The sequence below is a fragment of the Pipra filicauda genome, unplaced genomic scaffold (assembly GCF_003945595.2).
Source record: "Pipra filicauda isolate LSUMZ 115617 unplaced genomic scaffold, ASM394559v2 scaffold30_size5312502_pilon, whole genome shotgun sequence".
Lineage (NCBI taxonomy): Eukaryota > Metazoa > Chordata > Aves > Passeriformes > Pipridae > Pipra > Pipra filicauda.
The window spans coordinates 1817067-1839703 of NW_024104432.1; the positions used below are offsets into that span (position 1 = coordinate 1817067).

Consider the following 22637-nt stretch of genomic DNA (forward strand, 5'->3'; position numbering starts at 1 on the left):
TATCAGCCTGAATAACAATTCCAAATAATTAGAATCATAGATTGCTACAGCATGCAGATGGTGCTGCAAAGTCAGCTATCTAGAATCAGTCCAATCAATATGGTTTTATCTCGGGAAGGGTGTTATTCAAAGCCATACAGACAGGCCACTGTGTTTCCATTTTTTATGGGCCTCTCTTTCCTTAAATGACTATTGAGAGGTCTTTTTTCTTTTACCTTATCATTTTCCCTGTACATAGCATAAATGATGTTCAGAAAGGTATGTTCAGATTCTAATATATCATATGACAAATGAACAGCGACAAAGAAGAAAGACAAAACCCACAGACTAATTGATAGGACTCAAAATTCCCATTAATTTTGGCACAATGAGGAGGCTAAGTTCACAATTAAAAAAAAAAAACAACGTAGGAAAAGCAAAGTTAAGGTTTCCTTGGCAACCTTACTTTGACTCCTTTCATGACTTAAAAGATGGTCTTACATTCTTTTGCTCAGGCAATTCTTATCTGACATTTGATTTTTCCTCCCACTTTAGTGTACAGTTACCCTACTCTACTTACTGTTAAGTCACTTTATTGAGTCAAATAAATCAGACTAAAGGAAAGGTCAACATTTTAATTCTCACAGAGAAATAAAAGCAACCTTTTTAATATTTTGACTATATAATTATTATTAATTTATTATTATTAATCATCATCATCATCTATGTTTTTTCCTCTGGTCTCTGAAGAGTCATGAATGTCTGCAAGACTGTTGCATAGCCCCCAGAAACCTAAACTAAGACTAAAACTACTGCTTCATCCAGTTTTGCTCAAAACTGTTCTCACAACTGGTCCTACAAGGAGTTGAGTGATGATACTATTCCATTTCCAGAGTGCTCTTAAGAGCATTGATGGTCCATAAAATTTCATACAGTCAGTGCAAAGAGATAGGGATGGTCTATCATTCTTGATGTTTACAGTGGAGAATTGTGGACAGCTCTGGGGATAGAATTAGCCACTTGCTGGCTGAGGGGAGGGAGACGAACAAAATGGTGAAGGGGGCTCCTCCTCATCTCCTTGTGACAATCTCTGGATCTCTGCACAGCCATAAATGCTGAGTTCGGACTGTTTCTTTCTGTACTGCAGCAACTGCACTTGGTCAAGTCTGGCTGCCAGAGACAAGTTTGGCAAATTTGATTGTTCAGTGTAAAGGAAAAGCTATGTTCCCCATGAGTGAAATCCAGACCTGTTGTAATACAGCTGACTTCAGCCAAGCTCTCTTTTAGGACTGTAGCTAAATGAAATAAGAAAGATGGAATTAAAAAAAAAATAAAAAGAAAAAAAAATTTGTGTCTTTTATTGCAACTCTAGTGAAAAATGCTCTAGAATTTGTACAGATTTCCTACAGTGCGTGTGACACAGGCAGTGCTCTCTAGCCCTGCTCTTGATTCAGTTTTTCTCTTTTTAATTCTTTCATAAAGAATTAGCTCAAACATGCATATATATTGACATAATTTGGGGTTGTCATGGCAATGCTGCTATACCAGAAATAAATGCAGTGTGAAAGTATAGTGCAATTATAATCAGAACTGAGATTCAAAAGGAAATATTTCTGAGGCAACTTTAAGTCAATACAATGCAAGTACCTTATTTTTATGCATTTGAGGAGATCTTATTTTTATAGCAGATCTTTAAGCAGAAAGGGCATTGCTGAGGGTTCACTGAAGTCAATCAGATTCTCAATTCTCACTGTTGATTTTAGCAACTGTTCTTTCAGAAGCGTACATTCATTTTGCTCTGAACCTATGCCTGGCAAAACACAAAAAGCAGACTTATTCCTTTCAGTATTTGCACTTCTAATGTTTTCTTAGTTTCAGGCTGTGGCCAATGAGTATCAGTGTGGATGCAGGTGAAGGGGGGGCTTTCTTACAGTCAGTCTGTAAATTCCTGTCTTGCAAACAGTGCCTGTAACCTTCATCTACACACCAGTGTATATAAAGGAAGATGTGTGGGGAGGAGGAGGAGAGGGATGAAGTTTAAATCATTTTCAGTCTCCTCCGCGCTGCCTTTGAAAGAACAATAAGAAACACAGATGAAGGGATGGGGGGAAATTGTGGCAAACCATGCACAAAACATCACGGGGCAGGGGAGGGGGACATATAGCTAATATGCCCTAAGGTAGCTGGTCTTATGTCATAGAATATCTTTTAAATAGTGTCATGATTTGGAAGGAAGGGGGGACTTCATCAAGATACTTGAATTTTTGAACATTAATAAAAGGTTGACCTTGATAATACAGTTTCAAGACAGAAGGTTGCCTTTCTTGTTACAGTAAGTCAATCTCTTGCAACTATTTCTGCTGAGATGTCTGTCTGAACATCAGTGATGCTTCTGCTGTCAGTGTCTTAAGACCCTTTAATACTATTATAAAGGACATTTTTCCTTGCGGAAAAAACCTACCATTTGATCCCTTTAGCAAAGCTAAGAAACAGTTTTTTGTCCTTGCCTTTAATTTCAACTACTTTTCAGAAAAAAAAATTATATTTTTTTTCTGCTTTTGTCAATAAAAAGAAAAATCAGGGTATTTGTATACCTTGGTTGCAGATACATCTGGGAATAAGTGTGAATTTCACTTAAATATTATAACTGCGTTCAGAATGTCAGTTTCTAGTATAGGTATGCTATCTAAATGGCAGTTTTCTGTCAGAGGTTAGGCTATGTCATAAAATAAGACTCAATGCTCTTGGCCTTCATTATAACCTTTAATTTGCTTATACTGCACATGGTACTTGACATGAGGTTACACTAATGCTGAATACAGTGGGACAATCCCCTACTTTGCCTGGCTGCTGATACTATGTTTGATGCACCCCAGGAACGGTGTTTGCCCTCCTGGCTGCCAGGGCTCACTGATGACTCACACTGAGCTGCTGCTGACCAGCACCCCCAGATCTCTCTCTGTAGGGCTGCTCTCCAACCACTCCGCTCCCATTTTGTACTTGTACCAGGTGTTACTCTGTCATAGGTGCAGGATCTGGCATTTAGGTGGTTAAATTTCAGTGCTGACACTGGAGGCACTAAACACCAACGTTTCTCCAAACATCTCCTACTGCACTGAGCGCTCACAGCCCTTAAGCGGTCACAAGAAAGTAGAGTTAGCCTTCTGTTTTTTTATGTGAGATATATATATATATCTCAGTGCATGTCTGTGATTTCTACCATCATATATTTTTAATAAATATGTAGAATATTATATAATTCATATATTATATAATATAGGTATTTATAATGCCTAAGAAATAAAATAATATCATACTAGCAGGAGTCTTAAAAGGCATAGAGAAAGCTAAATAAGAGACACTTTGTGTTGACAGAAAGTAGAGAGGAAAATAACATATTCAGTGAGTGCATTATCATTTACAGGTGATTTTGATACATCAAATAGCAGATTCAGCATAGTAAGCTGGTGTACCCAGAACAATCACTCAATGAGAAAGGTTTCCTAACAATAAGAGCATGTTTTTTGATTCAGGAATTGATTTTAATGGATATGATGTGGATAAAAGGCTGCAGAGTATTTTGAAAATTGAGGGCTTGCTGTAAATGTTTTACTTTGCAGACAGATGATTCTGCCAAAGACGGTATGGCTGATTTTCAAGGAGCAAAAGAAACGGAGTGGTAGGAAACTTTAACTTGTAGAACGGACACAGCATATTACCACAGTATGCTTTTTAGCAAGGAGGAGAAAGGGAGGAAATTAAAAACCTTTCAGACAGCTTGCAATGAAATTTAGGTAACTGAGACACAAAATTGTTTTTTCTTACACAGTGTATTGCTATTTAGGGATCACTGGGAAGCAAGAAGGAATGGAGACTTCCATGTCTCTGACACTTGCTGAGGAGGAAAATGGACTTGTAAAAGAGATATTACAGTTCTGTGGCACATGGGCAAACAAACTGACTACTAATAAGGCCCTGGAATTCAGACCCCTGAAAGAGCACAGATCAGTTTTCTTCATAAACAGCAATTAAATTTGACTTCACTGCTTTGATAGATCAGTTCTAAGTACAGAGGACTGCACTACTGCACAGTTCATTCTATAACTAATTTATTTGAAAGTAAACCTACCAGATCTGCTACAAAAATTTTCACAGCCTGCTCTTACTGAATGCCCACAATAAGATGTAATTGAGAAAAATAAACCAATCCAGACAAAAAAAGCCTTACAAAATTGAGAATATGTACCAGCAATGTCAGGTAAAAGACAGGCATCAAGAATGCAGTAATTTTTCTAAAACAGTCATAAATTTTAAATGAAAAATTTAACATAATAAAGTGTGTGAATTCACAGCTGAGCAATTAAAGTAATTTAAGTGTATCATCTGAAGTTATAGCAAGGAAAACAAATTGTAAAGGATTACAGTATTTGTCTTTAAAAAGTAGCTCATCCTAATATGGTATCACAAGCACTGAAGACAAAACCAGTTTTTGTTATACAGCTATTTCCAACACCACTGAAATCTGAACTAGGGATAAATTAAAGAAAGCTTAATAGATGCAAGCACTGCTTCCTCCACACTGCTTGGCTTTTGGATGTTGCTTCCAGTGTCACAGCCTTTGCTGTGTTTCTGCCAACCTCTTAAAAAAATTGTAAGTGGAATGGAATGATTTATTTGTACTTATCAACTCTGAGACCAGAACCTGTTGTTCTAAATACCTTATCTAGTTTCCTTTATATGTAATCTATGCATGTATATTTTTCCCAGAAGCCAAATGAAAGAATTTTGTGTTCAAGACATCTAATCTCATTTAAAAGACTCCAATGCAATGGAAAACGTATCTCTTCTCTATGTAATCTCTCCAATTGGAAATTAACTTAATTGCAAGGAAATTACATCTGATTTCAAGGCTGAATGTGTATGACTTCAGCTCCAAGATGCTGGTTCTTGTTATTTCTTTGCACATCGGGGAAAAGGAAAAAAGTTAACACCACTATCAATTAACTTTTTCCTTAACACTTTTCCTACTATACCACAATAAAAGAATTTCTTACCCTTCTTATAATTTAAGATCATAATATGTGAAAATGTAATACTGCAGGTATATCTTTAGAATCCCAAGCACTTACTCACTCTGTGATCCATCCCATCCTTTCCAGACGGGGGACTCCAGAACCGAGGGTAGCACTGCAGTACTGATCTTCTTGGTGTAATGAACAGACCTGCACAGCCATTAGACAACACATGATGGACCTATTCCCTTCCTTGGCCTGAGGGGAAAATGACTCCTGGCAACTCAGAGCCATTTCTGCTGCCTTGACTTTTTGACATTGAGCTGCATTAGAGAGCAACTGAAGAACGTTAGTTATCAAGCAAGGAAAAGAAACAGTGACTGTGGCCTATCTCCTAATATCTTAATGGGTAAAAGGGGACAAAGAGTTGTGAGGGTTTTAGTCTTGTCCATATAAACATAACGCATTCAAATAGCTAGGTACTGTAGCAAATGCATTTAGAGGGGAAATGAGATATACATCTTTAACAAGGAGGATTACTTACCACCAGAACCACTACCTAGAGACGCAGTGGATACTCCAGTGGGCATTAATTACTTTAAGTCATTTAAAAAAGGAGTGACTCCATTTTTCTCACGACTTACCTAGCCTACCCACCAGCAGTAAATTGATCAGGCATCAGTTTACTGATGAGTTAGTGAGTAATAATGTGAAGCTTAACTTGTAGGAAATACTGAAGTAAAAATGAACTAACAATATGCTTGCAGATATTACACATCTTTACATGCACAAACCCCCCCTGTAACAGGTACTGAAGTATGAAGACTTGGACAGCTTTTGGGTGAGAATGGAAGCTCTGCTGAAGCATCCTGCTTAATGGGATAGAACAGCTCCCACAGGAGCTGAAGATGCTCCCAAAAGTCTCCTTGGATATAGCTGCAGGGTTTTAGCTCTGAATTTCACTACAGCTTGGAAACCACAAAGCTGCATAATATCCTGGCTGTAAACCTGAAGGAATGAGGTAAAGCAAGATGGGTTTTATTCAGTTTCTTTCCTCTTGATAAGTGAAGTAGGTGTAAACCTTCTTCCTGGAAGTTCACGTGAATCCTGTTAAGTAGTAACATTAACAACACAAACAAAAGCATCTGTGAATTTACTAAGGTGATGTAATAGTTTGCAATGTCTTGCCTTTAGAGTGAGGAGAAATGTTTGGAATTTGTCTTAAAAATTTCTTTAGGAGTCTAAAACCAGCATCTTAAAGAAACATGGATTTTTAAAACTCTCTCATAGTTTGAGGGTTTTTTTCTTTCTTGGGACTCAGATTTTCAACTGTCTATGGTTGGGATTTTTTTCACCCAAAATTGATGAAAATACAAGTAGGTTTCCTTGTCTTTCTGAAAAATCACCAGGTGCTTGATGAATCCTCTAGGCATGAAATATGGCAGCTCAGTAGGTGGCTAGAGCTGATGTATTTTTCCTTTCGAAAAAACATAAACTTTATTTCAGTATGAATAAAATACAGCTAAAGTAGCATTTTAATTTTGCAAAGAGCAAGTTAGAATGAGATGATTCTTATCCCACTAATGAAGATATTTGGAAGAGGAACCAGAAAAAGAAGTACACTTTGTACACAGAGTTAAGTCTAGTAAACCTATTGTGGACTTGAGGAGGAGGTGGCAGAGGTTTGAAAGCTGCATGTGGAGCATGCAGATGGCAAGTACAGCAACTCCCTGCAGAGTTTCCTCTGTGGCTGTGGGAGTGGGATCCTTGATTACTGAAGGTGAGGATATTTCTGAATTGCTCTTCCACACATCTTTTAGCTTTCCTGAGCCCATGAAGGTAACAGAGGAGTCTCTCTTGCCCATGTACCATTGTACACAGCCCACTGTCTCCAAAGAGACACTCCAAGTAGTTTTTTACTGTTCACTTTCTCTGCTACTCTCCGGTGTGGGAAACATCACTAGCAAGAGTGAAAATAGGGCTTTTTTTATGGGTAGTGGGCCATGGCAGCTGCCTGGATGAGGTTGCTGAGTGAAGGAGTAATCTAATCTCCATGTGACACACAGACAGCTCATTGGAGGGGACACGTAAGTCTCATCACAAGCCACTCTGGGAAAGAAAGTGGGTAAGAGCAGGAACAATCCCTTAGTCCAATGAAGACTTTGACACATTAACCCTTTCTTCTCACCTTTCTTTTTTTTTGGTTTTGATTGTTATATCACCTGTTTCCTCTTCTGTTGCTTCGGATTTCTTAATTTTGTATTTTCTCAAGATTCTTTATTAGTGCATTAAGTCACACTCTTTATTAGAGACACAGCTTTGTCCCTGGTTCCCACGCTGGCAGCTATCACACCAAGTTTTTTTGAGCCCACATAACACAGGATATGCACCAAAGCATGCAAGGCTTTGAAAGGGTCTTCCTTCAGGCCTTCAGAAATACACAGTGGTGATACAGAGGAAAAGGAATTTACTTGGAGTTTTTTATTATTTTGAGTAACAGAACACTGGGAATGGAAAGTAATGGGAATTTTGGTCAGGAATTCCACCTGCCTCTTTCCATCTGTCCCTTGTCTTGGATGACAAAGTCTTGAAAAACAGAACTTTATTTTTATTTTTGACTAGTGCTCTGTATCTCTACCATGCCCATTCTAGGAAGAAGAAGATGTAAATACATTAGGACATTTGTATTGGCTCAAACCAAAGATGCATCTAAGCAAGTCTCCTGCTCCAATAACAGCTCCCAGAACAGAAATAGCAAAAGCAAAGCTAGTGTTGGCATCCAGATTTGAGCAATCTGAAGCTTTGGGACTTCCTAAACTAGAGGTCTTATTTTTTTAATAATCCTATATTATGACGTTTCCCAAATAAACTTGCAATGTTCACATTATCCTGTGAAAATGTGTCTAATTAGACCTTCCTTTTTTCATCTTTAGCCTCTGTTGAACAATTTCATTCATTGCTTGCTTTGAAAAATTGTGGTAGCAAGAACAAGATCAGCGGCAACATTGCCTGAGCAAGGTGTTGAATCTGCAGTGTATGATACCAGCTCAGATCACTGCACTAACTGAACCCCTCTGATTTTGGTGGAAATCTATGAAAGTACCTGGCCCAATGAAGAAAGACGTTGTAGGAGTTCATCTTCAGAAAATGCTGAGAAAACATTTGTTTGTTTAACTGACATGGTGATGATTTAAAAAAAAATGGAAGTTTTCACTCTTGTCACTCACTAAGAAAACTCCTTACTACCAAGAATTTTGGAGCTTTGCAGAGTTTGAAACTCAGATAAAGATGAAACTATACAAGACAATGGATTAAATACATTTCACAGTTTAGGAATGAGGTTTTTTAGGGTACTTAAATGACCTGAAATTCACATAAAAGAAAAATGTCTTTCTGATTGTACATCTTAAAACAAGACAGTTGCTAAGACTGTGTTATGATAACGTTTCTGAACAGTACATTCACACTTACATTCAGCAATGACTTTCACAAACCAGAACTTTTATCAGCCATGATCATTAGGCCAAATATCAAAGTTCGTTCAAGGCTGTTTTACACTGTAACTGATGACATTTTCACCCCACATTACAGGACCCTAAGAGTACCACCTCTCCCTAATCACTATTAATGGCTATATCAGGCTTTTGCTATTAGAATACTCCTGCACTTTGTTACCTAAACGATGAAAGATCTGTACAAGGAAACAGTTTTAATGTTTCTTGAGTAATGCTCTATGAGAGAATAACTCCATTTCACATAACATTTCACGTTTTTAGCATGTCTTGTCACTTTTTGTTCCCATTGAGGAATGCCTCAAGAAGTGATCCCATCTTTATCATGATTCTGGTAATATCTTTTTTTGGTACAAACAAACCCCATTTCATTGCCTTGCATTTGTATAATCACACTTCATGGAAAATACTCCAGGGTCTCATGGTGACTAAACATTTTTCTGGTGGCATTCTTTCCCCACATTGATTCCCTCTTATTTGTGATCCAAATTTTCATTCATTACTTCAATATGAACTAAAAATAATTAATTCAACAGTGACATAACCATACTATTTACACACCAGTAAGAGTCAGGATATCATAAAATCTTGCCTATAAAGATGAAATAACATTTGTTATGAAAATGGACTTAATAAAAAGGAGCAAAATTAAGCCTAAAGATAACTGAAAAGAGGATAGTATAAAAATAAACAAGATTAAAAAGCAATGTGAATCTTATCATGAGCCATTGACTGGAAAGGTTTACAAAAATTGGTTTTTTTTCTAACAAATTTGCTGCTGTTTGAGTGCCAAAAAGATTTCAAACCCTTTTTAGTCAAATTCATCAGTTCGAATCATAGAAATAAAAGATCAGTTTATTTCTAAATTGTTCTTTCTCAGACAGGTGTGTTGAAAAAGTTTATGATTTCCTTAGAAAAATTGCAGGCCATTCATGGCTTGTGAGATATTCAGTGAAGTTCATAAGGGTGTTCTTAACTTCTTCTCTTAAAAAATGGCTACCTTCTCTGCACGAGAACAGGAACAGGGCATGTGAGGTGGTGTTTGAGAAGCCACAACTCAGTATTTTCACTGTTGTGCAGATTGTCTCACAGCAGAGAGCACCAACCAATGCCTGTGCCACTCACCTCAGACCCTCATGGATATGTGGGCGGCGGTAGCCTCTCACACATGGGCATATACCCAGCCTGGCATATCTGGGAAGGCAGAGAAGTAAAATAACCTTGGTTAATCTCTCTATTTGCTCAGTTTTGGAGCTCTCAAAACATTGTAGTTACTTAGGGATGTGAAGGAAAAGAATCTTCAAGGCCAAGATAAAATACATCTGGATCTGCCAATGGTGTTTTAATGTTCCATATCTGAGCATGTGTTGGAATGACTTCACTGGGAGCACTGTCTAGGTGTTTTAAAGGTGCACCATCTGCCTTTGCATGCACTCCTGTTTCTGTTAGTGAGATATTTAGATCCATTGTTTCTGTTGTTGAGATGTGATACTGAAGGCAGGCAGTTTAGCAGACGTACATTATCATCTCAAATATTGTCCCAAGAAGTATCTGGGGCCTTGTGTTCCTTTCCTTCACGAGCACATTCAAAAGCATTTCTGGTTGCGAGAATACTTAAAGCTTTAGTCTTTTTAAAAAAACCTCAGCACTAAAGTCAAAATCATTGGCCTGCCCTTAGGAATACTAGAACCGTTTGGAGGCAGCTTCATTGTTTAGATCTGGAGTAGCAGAAAATAAAATAACTGAGTAACATGATTTTATGTGACTCTTCTGCCCAGAACAGTAGATATTTCAGATGAATCAACATTATCATTGAATCATAAAATGGTTTGAGTTGGAAGGGACCTTTAAAGATCATCCAGTCCAAATTCCTCTGCAATGAGGGTACCCAAAACCACAGCAACACAGTCTCTGTGAATGTGGGGTCTAATAGCAACTGTTTTGTCAAAAGTTGTGCCATGAGAACTGAGACTACAGTCAGCTTCTAGACCAGTTAATATTGAATCATTCATGCATTATGAAACCGCTCCTATTACAGTGCAAGTGAGAGAGCATAGATAAAGAGATGTTCATTTGTTCATGGTAGACATATGAGAGTTAGTTCTGCTAATGCTCGGAGAGAGCAGAGAGTGAGAAAATTGACCCAAAAGTCTTCTGCCCATCCTGCATCCTACCTGCTCAAAACTGGACAAAGAGAAAGAACTGGGTAGGTAGAAAAAATAGGAGTTAAGAGTTGATAGGTTGCATCGAGAAAAATAATTTCAATATATCTGTGTAGAAGAAATCAAAGACTGAAGGAGAAGAAGATAAATTTGTGTGCAAGTTTGGAGCTGGCTTCCCGCCAAGTCTCCAAAACTCAACAACACAGCCTTGCTTCCCAGAGAGGGGAGAAAAAAAACCCAAACAACCAAAGCTATAGCAAAAATATATTTTACATATAAAACAGATATATACAGTGAGAATACTATATAGCTATAACCCCAGAAACCTTAAATAGCTTCTTAAAAGGGAAGAGGGGAAGGGAGAAGGGGAAAAGGACAAAACAGGACAAAAAGGGACAGAAACAAAACAGGTATACGCAATCTAAAAACCCAGTAACCAGCAAAATAAAGAACTTGCAAAATCTCACCACTTCCCTTGAGAGAAGCAGGATGGCTGGACGCGGCCCAGCACTCTCCCCTCACGTGTGGCAGACAACAGCAGTCGATACAGGCCTCAACTTCAGATAAGCAAGACCATGCACAGATCTACTGTTCTCGAACCTCTCCAGAAGAGAGCTAAGATCTCTCCGGTCGGCTTATTTATACCTCATGTTACATAAAGGAATAGCATGGAATACTTCCTGGGTCACCTTTCTAGTTCTGGTCTACAGGAAGGCCTAGGGTGAAAACTATCACAATTTGCTGTTGAGAAGCTAAAGCCTAAATAAGTATACTCAAATGGAAAATTGTCAGAAACATTGTTTGACAAAGTCGCTTAGGAGAATACATTGAAATGTTCCTAGATGTTATAGAAAGCATGGTGAAATTTAAAGAAACTGGCTTTCAGGAAAATAATACTTGACTGCAGGATGGTCTCAAAAAAGGAAAAAAAAAAATCAATCAACCTTGAGACACTCAGTATTTTGTTAAAGTTGAACAAACAATAAATATTTTTATTGTTATATAAATTAAAGTATAATAAGCTTAATTTCAAATCTGTTAAAAACAACAGAAATCTTATTGCCTAGTGAAAAGCTTTCCATTATTTTCATGAAAAGTTTACCTTTCCCCACCAATTAAGTTTAGGTGAATATATGAATGAAATATATCTTACTTGGAAAATGTAAAAAAAAAATAAAATATAAAAATAACAAATATTAAAATAATTTTAAAAAATTAAGTCTTAAAAATTACAAGTTCTACAGTGAAGAAAGTGCAAATATGTAACATTCCTTTTTGTGCACACAAATGAGATTTTTTATTTATACTCTCTATTTATCCTGTTGCTAGAAAACTACTTCAACCTTAATTTCAGTCAGATCATCTTTAGACATCTAGGCAAAGCCCTAGAATTGCTCCACCAGAGGCAATCTTCAGAGACAGAAAAATTGATAGTTGCTTTTTATTGCTCTTTTTCACTTTGTGAGGTAAATAGTGAGAGAGAATAGTGACTTTTATAGGCTACAAGCACAGTATTCCAGCACTGACTCAGGCAGAACACAATTGACCTGATGCACCCCTTCAACATTGTCTGTACCACAGTCCTGTTCTGGAGTCCTCTCAGCATTTTATCTAGAGGTGTTGTGTGGTAATTTCTGTCCTCACAACAGGCACAACCACCCCAGCCAGAAGATCTCATTTGTTACCTCTTTCCTCTACTTTCTTCAAACATTTCATGCTCAAACATTTTGAGCATGTTCACTTAAATTAACCGTTTCTATGACCAAAATGTCAAAATTGAACGTCTCATTTCATATACCCGAGTCTATGCTGTTGAGATGTGACCTCTATTTGCTGGCATACTGTGCAAGTTTCGAGCTGGCTTCCCGCCAACTCCCTGAAACTCGACAACAAGGACCTGCTTCCCAGAGAGGGAAGAGAAAAAAAAACAACCTAAGCAGCCAAAGCTATAGCAAAAATATATATATATTTTACATATGAGACAGATATATACAATAAGAATACTATATACCACAACTCCAGAAATCCCAAACAGCTCCCCAAAAAGGGAAGAGGGGGAGGGAGAAGGGAAAAGGACAAAAAGGGACAAAGACCAAACAAGTCAACCAGCCAACTGAAGGTAAATTAGCAAAATCTCACCACTTCCCTTCGAACAGGCAGGATGGCTGGACACGGCCCAGTGCTCTCCCCTCATGGGTGGCAGATAACAGCAGTCACTGTAGACCTCGGCTCCAGATAAGCCAGACCGAGACAGGGACCCACCGTTCTCGAACCTTGCCGGAAAGGAAGGGCGCAAGGTCCCTCCTGCTGGCTTTATTCATACCTCAGGTTACGTAAAGGAATAGCATGGAATACTTCCCTGATCACCTTCCTAGTTCCTTCCTGGTTACAAGCTGGTCTCCAGGAAGGCCTAGAGTGAAACCATCACACATACCTTTCTGAGTTGGTTACTCCAACCAAAGGTGACTTTGCTGCTCACTCCCTGCATGGGTCACAGTGCTGCTCACAATCCCCTGGAAGTATGTCCTCCTGGAGATCATACTGCTCATTTCAATCTTTTGGAGTAAACTGCACTTGGTACCATTGCTTCTTTCAGAGATCTTAATTTGCTGTTATTACTATGCTATGAAGTTCCCTTGTCTGGAATAATTATTAGTAAAGAGTTGTCTGGTCACACAAGAGTTAACTAGCCTGGGAGTTAACCAGCCTGCTTAGCTACTCCCTTATGCCAGTTTTATGAAGATATAAGCCGGTTTTGTTTGGTTCTTTTTCAGCAAAGGGAAAACAATGCAAACCTGTACTAGCCTGTGATGACACAGAAGTTACTTGGCACAGCAGCAGATGCAGAGCACACCCCAGTGCCCAAGACAGTGAGATCTGCTGGCCAGACTTCAACACAACCTTCTTGAAGAACTGAGGGCAGAGCCACATCTTGGTGGTTAATTAGCCCTCCCTACCAGGGTGAAGGAGGTGGAGGTAAGAAATAGGTGCTTCCATATGATCCTAAGGCTGCACAGAGAGGGCTTTATTGTCTTCAGTGAACAGCAGACTTGTGCTGGGGAAAACACACTTTTTTTACTTCTTACAGAAGAGCTGTATTTTCTGAGACAGCAAGTAAGCAGTCTAAAACACCCTTTGTCCTCATGTAAAAGAAGTCTAAGAGCTTTCTCAGACATACAGAGGAAGACTATTTGGCTCTAATACTGGATTTGAAACAATCTAGCCAAAATATGATAGACATGGAAATCCAGTATACCAGTCAAAAAACTTCCCAGTACATTTATAATTAAATATAGCCCTTACGAATGAAAAGATTCTGTTATCCTTCTTATTGTGTTTATGTAGGTTTGGCTTTGGACTAATAGCTATTTATAGAAACATGAAATAATAATCTAGATAATAATATGAATTCTGATGGTTAATTTTAGGATGCTCCTTGGTACTAGGGTCCTCCTATGTCCTGGGACAGATACAGGAATACCACCGGTCAGGGGCTGCTGCCTGCTGACTGTGGGATGGACTGTAAATCACTACCAGGTACATCATTTAAGAATAAGTAGCTACATAAAGATTATTTGTGAATTTAGATGGGGCTGTGAAGCCAAGTGGAAAGCTACAATTTTTTAGGATCAAAGAAATAAGAAGGCTTATTTTCTGCTTGAAGGTACCTGGTGAAAATGTGTAAAAATCTGCTTTCCAAGAAAAATCTTTTGGCAAAATTATGGATTCTGAATACAAGCTCCATTTATTTGTTCACAGACTTGAAGTTTTATAGGCAGAGTTATAAATTCATAACAGTTTTCCTGAGTGCTGATATTTTCCATTTTGGAATACTGGTGAAATGCAAGATGTTCACAGGCACAATTATCATTGTATATTTATAAGAAGGGCTCAGCATTGTGACAGCATTTGAATATAAGATCCAAGATACTTGCATATTCCTTAAGTACATAATTGATTGTGTGTCTTTATTTTGCATTCAAATATGTTTTAATCTTGGTTGAAAATTCCCTATGAAATTTACTATTTCTGATCAAATTTTGAAAACAAAATTACTGCCTTTGTGCTTACATAAATAATAGATACGATGCAGTTTAGATGCAATCAAACATTTAAGCTAATGTTAAAGGGAAAACAAGCAAAAAACTGACACAAAATCTGCATAGTATGTCACAAAAGTGCAATACATTTAAGATCACAGGGAGAGTAAAGGGCTAAGAGACCAGTGGCTTAAAAATATTATTCAGCTTTTTAGGTAAGGAATTGTTCTTTTTAGCTGGTATTCCATGGTCTCTTACAACAGCCTTGGTTCTTGTCTTTCCAGTCAATCAATGATGAGAGAGGCAATGTATTAGCTCCCTAGATGAGACTTCTCAGCGATAACTGCCTGATGCTACTCTGATATGCTCTGAAGCCAGAGTACCATAGGCATTGGAAGAGGTCATATAACACTGAAAGAGAAAGAACGAAGCAGGCCTTTTCCTGTCAGCCACTCAGTTTGAGGCCCCCAGTCTGCTACTCGCCTGGACTTTCCTTAGCCCTAACCCAGAACGATTAAGTTCCCAGTATGAGTACTGCATCACTGTAAAAGATCACGGAGTGCCACGTAAATGGTGTTACCTATCCCTTCTTGTCTCTAAAAGTCATTCAACATCCTTAGTCCTCTAGCTTCTTGTAGCATGAAATTGCTCAGAAATTACCACAGTGCTCATCGTAACACAATATGTCCAGAAACATAGGGAATCATTCCCCACTCTAGAACACAATATAACACAGAGAAAACCCCCTCTTTCTATCCATAGGGCACAATTAATATCCAGTAAGCTAACACCTGTCAGGACTGCTACATTCTTCATTTCTAACCCTCAGGTCAGGCAAAGCTTGCAACCAGGACAGTAAATTTCTCTTGTAGATAGGACAGGGAACTGAATTTATTTCTTTGCTACGTTTTCCAGGTCCTTATATACCAGGGCTACATTCACTTTATTCTGGAAATTTACTATAGGCTGAAGTTAAGGTTAGCAATCCAGGTGCCTAAGGAATTCTAGGATATTTGATATGTTAAACGTTATTTTTGAAATTTTTTTTTATTCTTTTGCCAGCTATGTGACATTCCTCAGAGACTGTGAATGGTTTAAAGCCAAATAAATGGAAAACTAATGTACCTGAAAATCCAGCAATTGTCCAGATAAAACTGTTGGAGGATAAAGCAACAACAGTATTGAAATTACTTCATTATTAGTTCACTTGGTTTATTCATATCAAAGAATTAATGCAGTTAAAAAGACAGGATTTTTCTGATCTAATCCAATCTTCCTGTATGAATTATATGCATACTTTATATTTCATATCTCAGAGCTGTAAAAATAATTTAAACACTTCAGGCTGCAGATCAATGCTTTGTTATATTTGGAAACATTTTGCTTATATTCAGTAAAATGTATTATTTTCTAAATCTGCAAATTTATCAAGTGTGAGAGCCACTGAGCAGTATCTAATACATATATACCCTGCCGGGTAATCCCCTTTATACTTGACATCTTCTTGTTTAAAAAGTAATAAAGTAATTTATCACGAAGTTCAATTTGCTTGGTTGAAGAGAAATACTTTTACGTAAGTCTGTCACTGAAAATGATGGAATAGTCTATTGGAATGAACACAATTTTGAAAACATAGATGAAACTGAATTAGAGGCAATTACAATCCAGCTAATCTGAACAGACAGCACGTCTACACAACAAATTCAGAGTAAATAACATCTGTTCATCTTGTGACTAGTGTTTCCTTTTTTCACTGTCAATCTAGCATGGTAAAGCAAACTTTTGAAAAATCAGTATTAGAACAGATTGTTTGAATAATTTGAATTTATCCTGCAAAAAAAAGCCAAAGTCAGGTGAACAAAAGAAGAGTCATTATGGTCTGGGATGATCTTAAGGCAATGTTTACATATGACCCCATTCATACTATCTCTAGACCTTCATATCTGGGAGTATCCAGGGCAGATACCCAGGTATCAGATGTGAGTCAGCTCAGAGCAACACACAGAGTTACTTGGTTTGCCAATGGGCAGGACCACACTAAGAATTAACTCAAGTTTGAAAGCAAGTTAGCTGCAAGATTGCACTTTCCTATTTGAATTCAGGAACATAGAGATCTGTTAATTTATTGCTCTCCAAATAACACTGTTTCACACCTGGAGGCATACCCAAATGCAAAAATGCACAATTTCCTAGGAAACAGCCCTACTCTTTTATATTAATCTCCAAAAGGAAAATTGCCATGGTATGTACCTCTTTCTAATTATAAGCTTGTTGCTTAAAAATAGCTATTTTTAATAAAAAAAACAAACAAACATCTCCTTTCACACTAATTTTCAACTGTAGAGAGTCACTGTACTGCATCTATACAGGAATTAAAGAAACTTATTCTATCTTCTATACCTGGTGCGTGACTAAGGAAAGACATTTTATCTGTATATGCCTCATTTTATTCCTCCACAAATGGAAATAAAGACACTTTTCTTTTTCTCATAGAATCTTTACAAATTTTGTAATAAAATGTTCTAGAAAACAGCCTGTTACTCCTAAACTGGTCGTTCTGCACTATTTTCTGTAAGCAGTGCATGTGTTTGCGACAGACAACTGGAAGTAAGTTCTTAAATCAGTGAGTTCAGTCCCTTGCTTGGATTATATCATCATTGCATCATCTTTCTCAGAAAGCAATTGAGCTCTACCTTGAAACTAGTTAGATGACTTCTCTCGAAAGTCTCATTAATTGTGTGTAATAATGATAAGGATTTTTTTTTAACTTTTATTATTTTGAGTCTAAATGCATTCCTGCTCAGTATATATCCATGTGGGCTTTTTTGGTTTTTTTTTTCCTCCCTGTAATACTGTGCTTTGGTTTAAATATATGTTCATCCCATAGCATATGCCACATCTTCCTTCAGCACTGCCAAGGGGTGAACACAGGCATTTGCAGAACACCAGAAGAAGTCTCAAAAAAGCCACAAAAACCATTAATACTTCTCAGAAAAGCTGTCAACATTCTTTTTACCTGCACTGAACTTCAGTCTGCCATGCAGGTAAAATAGGCGAGTAGCCTCTGCTGGAAGTACCTCTCCCAAAATGTCTTAGGAAAACCTTTACTTTTTTTTTCCCCACTTCTCTGTGGTATCTCAGAAGATACCTGTGCTCACATAACACCATTTCTATGCCTCATTCAGCTTCAGCTGATGAATTCTTTATTACTGTAGAAATCTTCTTATGAGTCCTTAAGCACACAGTCTTCCATTTTATACACCATTAAATTTAATCCCATTTTCACCACTGCAGTCCCCAACATCATGCTGTTCTTCCTGACCTGGTTATTTATTGACAAAGTCATGCTAGAAGAAAGTTTTGTCATCACAGACTTGGTTTTGCACTCAGAAAATTAATGAAAATATAAATAAATTACTCCTATGAGCAATTTTTTAGAATCCTCACTGTTGCCTTTCTCTGGTGATTTATCCTCTGGAGAACACCATTTTCATTTCGTCTTTGAGGAGTTCTCCTCCTACCTTCAGTTAGTTACACTAATATATTATCCACATTACAATTAGTTCTCTTGTTCTTCAATCGCACTGTGATATTCTTAATGTAAAATGCCTTCTATATTTAATTTAAGAAATAATTTTATTTTTTAAAGAAAATTCAGAATTGCTTGACATAATTTAATTTTATGTATCACAGTGTGTTTCATCATTTTTTCATTCAAAATTTGTTTCAAAGCTGTGCAATCTAATTCATCCTTCAAACTTAAACACCTGACTTGGACTTCCAAATTTAATGAATCAGTTATCCTAAAAATGCCTAAATTCACCACATGCAAGAGAGAAAAGCTGACATTTTAGAAATTCTTCGGAGAAAAAGCCTGTCTATATTACTAGGATGTTAAAACAGAGGCTTTCTAAAAGTCGTCAAATACCATTTAAAAACTGTAAAAAAAAGATTTTATATAATTTTATATCTTTGACTTGTCTTTCTTATTTTCATTATTCTTAAAACTGTATTGGTGCTTTTTTTCTATAATTTCCCTCCATGTGAGAGTGAAATTCATCTCAACTAATATTAATTGTCCAAAGTATGTATGCCTAGTATAAGGCAGACTGTCCAAATTCCCTTACAGTGAAAAGAGAGACCAGAGCTTCTCAAAGTAGTCATCCCAGAGCATTGTTCAAGATATGTGAGATAAAATAAATTTGGCTGTAATATATTTCTTTCCACCGACTAACAGGAAACTAGGTAATTATAATGAAAGAAGATGCTTAAAGTTTAAACAGTTAAAGTGTTAAATGGTTTAAATTAGGGAAAATTATTTCTTCCCTAAAAGACAGTTTTTCTTTTTTGTATTACCTAATTTTTCAGCAAATCAACTTTTTTTTTTTTTTACTGCCTTGGGTGTCTAATTTTGCACTACTGTCCATAATAATAAAATGGGAGAATCTCAAATATTGACATGTATGTTAATCTATCTGTGTTCATACTAGCTCCCCCCTTGTTCTTTGTTTTGACTAACTTTCTTTTTTTTTCTTAGCAAGTTTTAACTGTTTGTGTGCAAATAGACTTGAGTGGTTTAGTACACTTCAGCTGTACTCCAGAGCTCTATGGTTTCTGTCAAAATTGTAAAAAAAGGTCAGCTTCATGGGAAACTTCTAAGTATTCAAAAGTTATGATCCTGGCTCAGAAAATCTGCCAGCTTCTATTTAAACTGAAGAGATTAATAAATAATAATAAATTAATAATTTGAGAATTATAATTCAATTATTTTTCTCCACAGCCTTATGGAAAATGTGAAACATTCAGAAATGCCAAAAAGAAAGAGACAGAGGAAAAGACATTGGAGATGCCTCAGAATAGCCTGAATACCAAAGCTGAAGCTTTACATTTCTTGTTTCATGTTAAAACATTGAGTTATGGCAACACCGTTTGAGAATATTGTTGCTTAGTTTTCCCTAGCCCTTTCTGTGGATGATAGCGTTGTCAAATAATCCTCTATATATTTCTGTGAGTTCTTAAAATCTCCACTAATCTCATTTTGATTGGTTTAGGGTATATTACATTTCAGAGCACCTTAGTCCAGATGCCCCACATACAATCCCGTTTTCAGTTCTATTCTGAAGTAAGTCTATTGTGTTGAGCTCCAGGTCTACTTGTCTGTTGGAGAGTTTGACACAATGACATCTGCTCTGAAAATCCCATTGAAGTTCAGGTCTTCATGCAACTTTCATACATGCCTCAATCTGTTAAACTTTTTCAGAATGCTGGAAGCATGAGTGTACCCAGGTTGGGTAACGAAGGAAGCCTACTAAATTCCGTTCAAGTGCCTGTCCTAATCCAGGTGATTGCTAAGAAAAGAACAGCAAATAATTATTTGAAAAATGAGATACAATCATGGGTTCTTCAAGAATGTAAGAAAAAGATAACCTGATGGATGAGTTAATAGGCACACATCTATTCAGACAGGCACACAGGGATGGATGAGCCTGATGCCTGTGAAGCAATCACTCATTAGACATGTTAGCTATTATTATTATTATTATCTGTTTGTGCTACATAGCACTAGGAGCCTCCTGCTGAGACTTCAATGCCATTGTGCACACAGTAAGAGAGTACTGACAGCCTCAACACATTTCCAGACTCAGTGGTCAGAGGTCAGCAAATAATTGCATTATTTGTGCACAGGGGGTGGAGGCACCCAAAGATGAAACAACTTGCTCCTCAATTTGTCAGTGATGCTTCAAGGAGGAGTCATTCTAAGGCTGCTGGATGACTTCTGGTAGCCAGGCAAGTTTGGGCATTCTTTCATAATGTTGTTGTGCTATATTCTTGTTGTGTTGTAGTTGTGTTGTTGGATTCTCAAATTGGATTCTCCCATAAGAGAAATAATTTCCATGACTTTCCTTTAAATTATGAGCGGAATATCAAATACATGTGGTGTACATGTGGTTCCAGCAACTGTGCCTGGAATAGATTTCTCAAAGTTTCAGCTCATGGAAAAAACCTAGTTGTCTTTCTTGTTGCATTTTCACTTGTATTTGTCTCTCCTTTTAGCCTGCTGTTAGAGACTTATGGAGAAAAGGAATGCTTCCCAAAGAAAGACAGATGAGATAAGTTACCAAATTAGTTCATTTCAGTTGCTTTTGTTCAAGTGACAGTTCTAAAGGACAGCAGGCTAAATGACTCAGAAGTGTGAGAAGAATTTGAGTACAATTTATTATCTTGACATCCTTTATATAATCTTTGTTTTGTGCTGTACTTCAGAAACTGTCTCATTAAATAAATTTCCAAACATTTCATTATTTTCTTTACCTAAATCTATTTTTAAGCAATTTCTTTTTCACCATGGGAAGATTAATTTTTTGACAGACGTCTGAGGACTGTGCACAGGATTTTTATATACCTCTTCATCACATGCCACATACACCTGCACAGGGGTGTATGTGTGCGCCCCTAAGCAGGGGCACCTGTCTTAGAATTGCTGTTTTAATGGGTTTTGTCAACTTTTGGCCCCCACCTTTTTTTAGATTTGAGTTCTGCTGGCAAGTTCATATGCATTGTATTCCCTTACATCTTTGTCTTTTGATTCAGTTTATCCCAGTATTGGTGATTGGCATAGTTTTTAGTTTTCCTTTTCTCTCCCTGTCAAGGTCAGATTTTAGGAGCCAGACTGGCAGAGCGAAGCAGCAGCATGCTATTTCCCTGTGCCTCTGAAGGTTGCAGGGGGTACAGGCAATAAAAAACCACATCAGAGCTGCCTCAGAATGACAGGCCCAGATCTGAGACTTTTGACAGCTTTTATCTGTGCTGCTTGAACTGAATCAGATTTGGCATCACCTTTATCTACAATTAAACAAGAAGTTGACTTTAATAAGAGCACAAAGAGAGACTGCAGTGCTGGCCTGGCATAAAAAGGTGTAGAAAAAGCCATTTCAAATCTTGACAATAGACACAGAGACCAAAAACTTGAATATCCTAATGGTCTACACCTCCTATTCTATGCTTTGTATAAATGTTTCCTTTGCAGTCTAATTTATTCCACCATTTTTAAAAAGTTCATGTGAAAGAAAAGCAGAGCATATGTAACGATACAATTCACATTTTGCCATTAATCACATGTACATGTACACATGTTTTTGCTTATCTTACATAAGAATATCTACAGTGGGTCAAATCATCTGCTTTCCAGTAGTGGTCAAAAAGCTTGGGGCACTCTATGGGAACAAATACATATAGTATTTTTCTGATGATTCTCTCAGCCCATTACCATCTGCCCTTCAGGCACCTCCTGAACTGGGAGTTGTTTCCATGAAATTAGCAACTCCTGGTGCATTTCTCTTCCGTGAAATTCTCAAGCCTCTCCTTGAAGCCATGTAAGATTTTACCATCCATGACTCGTGGTGAGGAATTCTGCCCCTCAACTGCAACACCACCTGCAAGAAGAGTCTCTTTTTTTATTTGAGACTAATTTCTGGCAGCCTCATTTGATGTACCAACTACCACAATATGGTGCCTTAGGGAGCTACAGTGGGAAAAGCTCTGGTAATGGAATGTAGCACTTTGTAGGAGGCTATGTTTTTTAGTGTTGGGTCCCAAGTGAGAGCTCCGCTTCTTCATAAAATGTCTTAAGAGTATGAAAGTGTAACCAATCTAGTGAGGGGAAGGAGGTTTGCCTCCCGTTATCAGAACTGATATGGTTATATATAACTCTAACACTTCTCCTGCTCTGTTTTTCAGGTTCAGTATGCTTCTGGTCTCATAGTTTGGGAAACCAGATACTGCAAGGATTGTTACATTTAAATAAACATTTTAATGCTTGCTATAATACTGCAGCTACGTCATAACCAGAAAACATGGATTTTAATAATGTAATAGTAAAGTTCACAGAGTTGCCTCTGCAAGGTATGCTACATGTGGATTTATCCAGAGAAA

General features: G+C 37.4%; 2 long non-coding RNA genes across 4 annotated transcripts in view; one reads left to right on the top strand and one right to left on the bottom strand.

Moving 5' to 3' along the window:
- Positions 1-222: 222 nt before the first annotated feature.
- LOC114002423 lies at positions 223-9662 on the bottom strand. The gene is made up of 5 exons (XR_005564350.1): positions 9629-9662; positions 5109-5314; positions 2902-3110; positions 1627-1789; positions 223-1274 (listed from the first exon to the last, which is right to left on the bottom strand). It is a non-coding gene; the product is annotated as an uncharacterized LOC114002423 (long non-coding RNA).
- Positions 9663-13448: 3786 nt separating this feature from the next.
- The window catches only part of LOC114002424, a 32831-nt gene continuing 23642 nt past the window's right edge, over positions 13449-22637 (top strand). For 2 of the 3 annotated variants that reach the window (XR_005564347.1, XR_005564348.1), the window contains exons 1-3: positions 13449-13641; positions 14094-14202; positions 19486-22607. This is a non-coding gene — a long non-coding RNA (uncharacterized LOC114002424). The remainder of the gene's footprint in view (positions 13642-14093; positions 14203-19485; positions 22608-22637) is intronic. The other variant, XR_003545859.2, reaches the window with a different exon arrangement.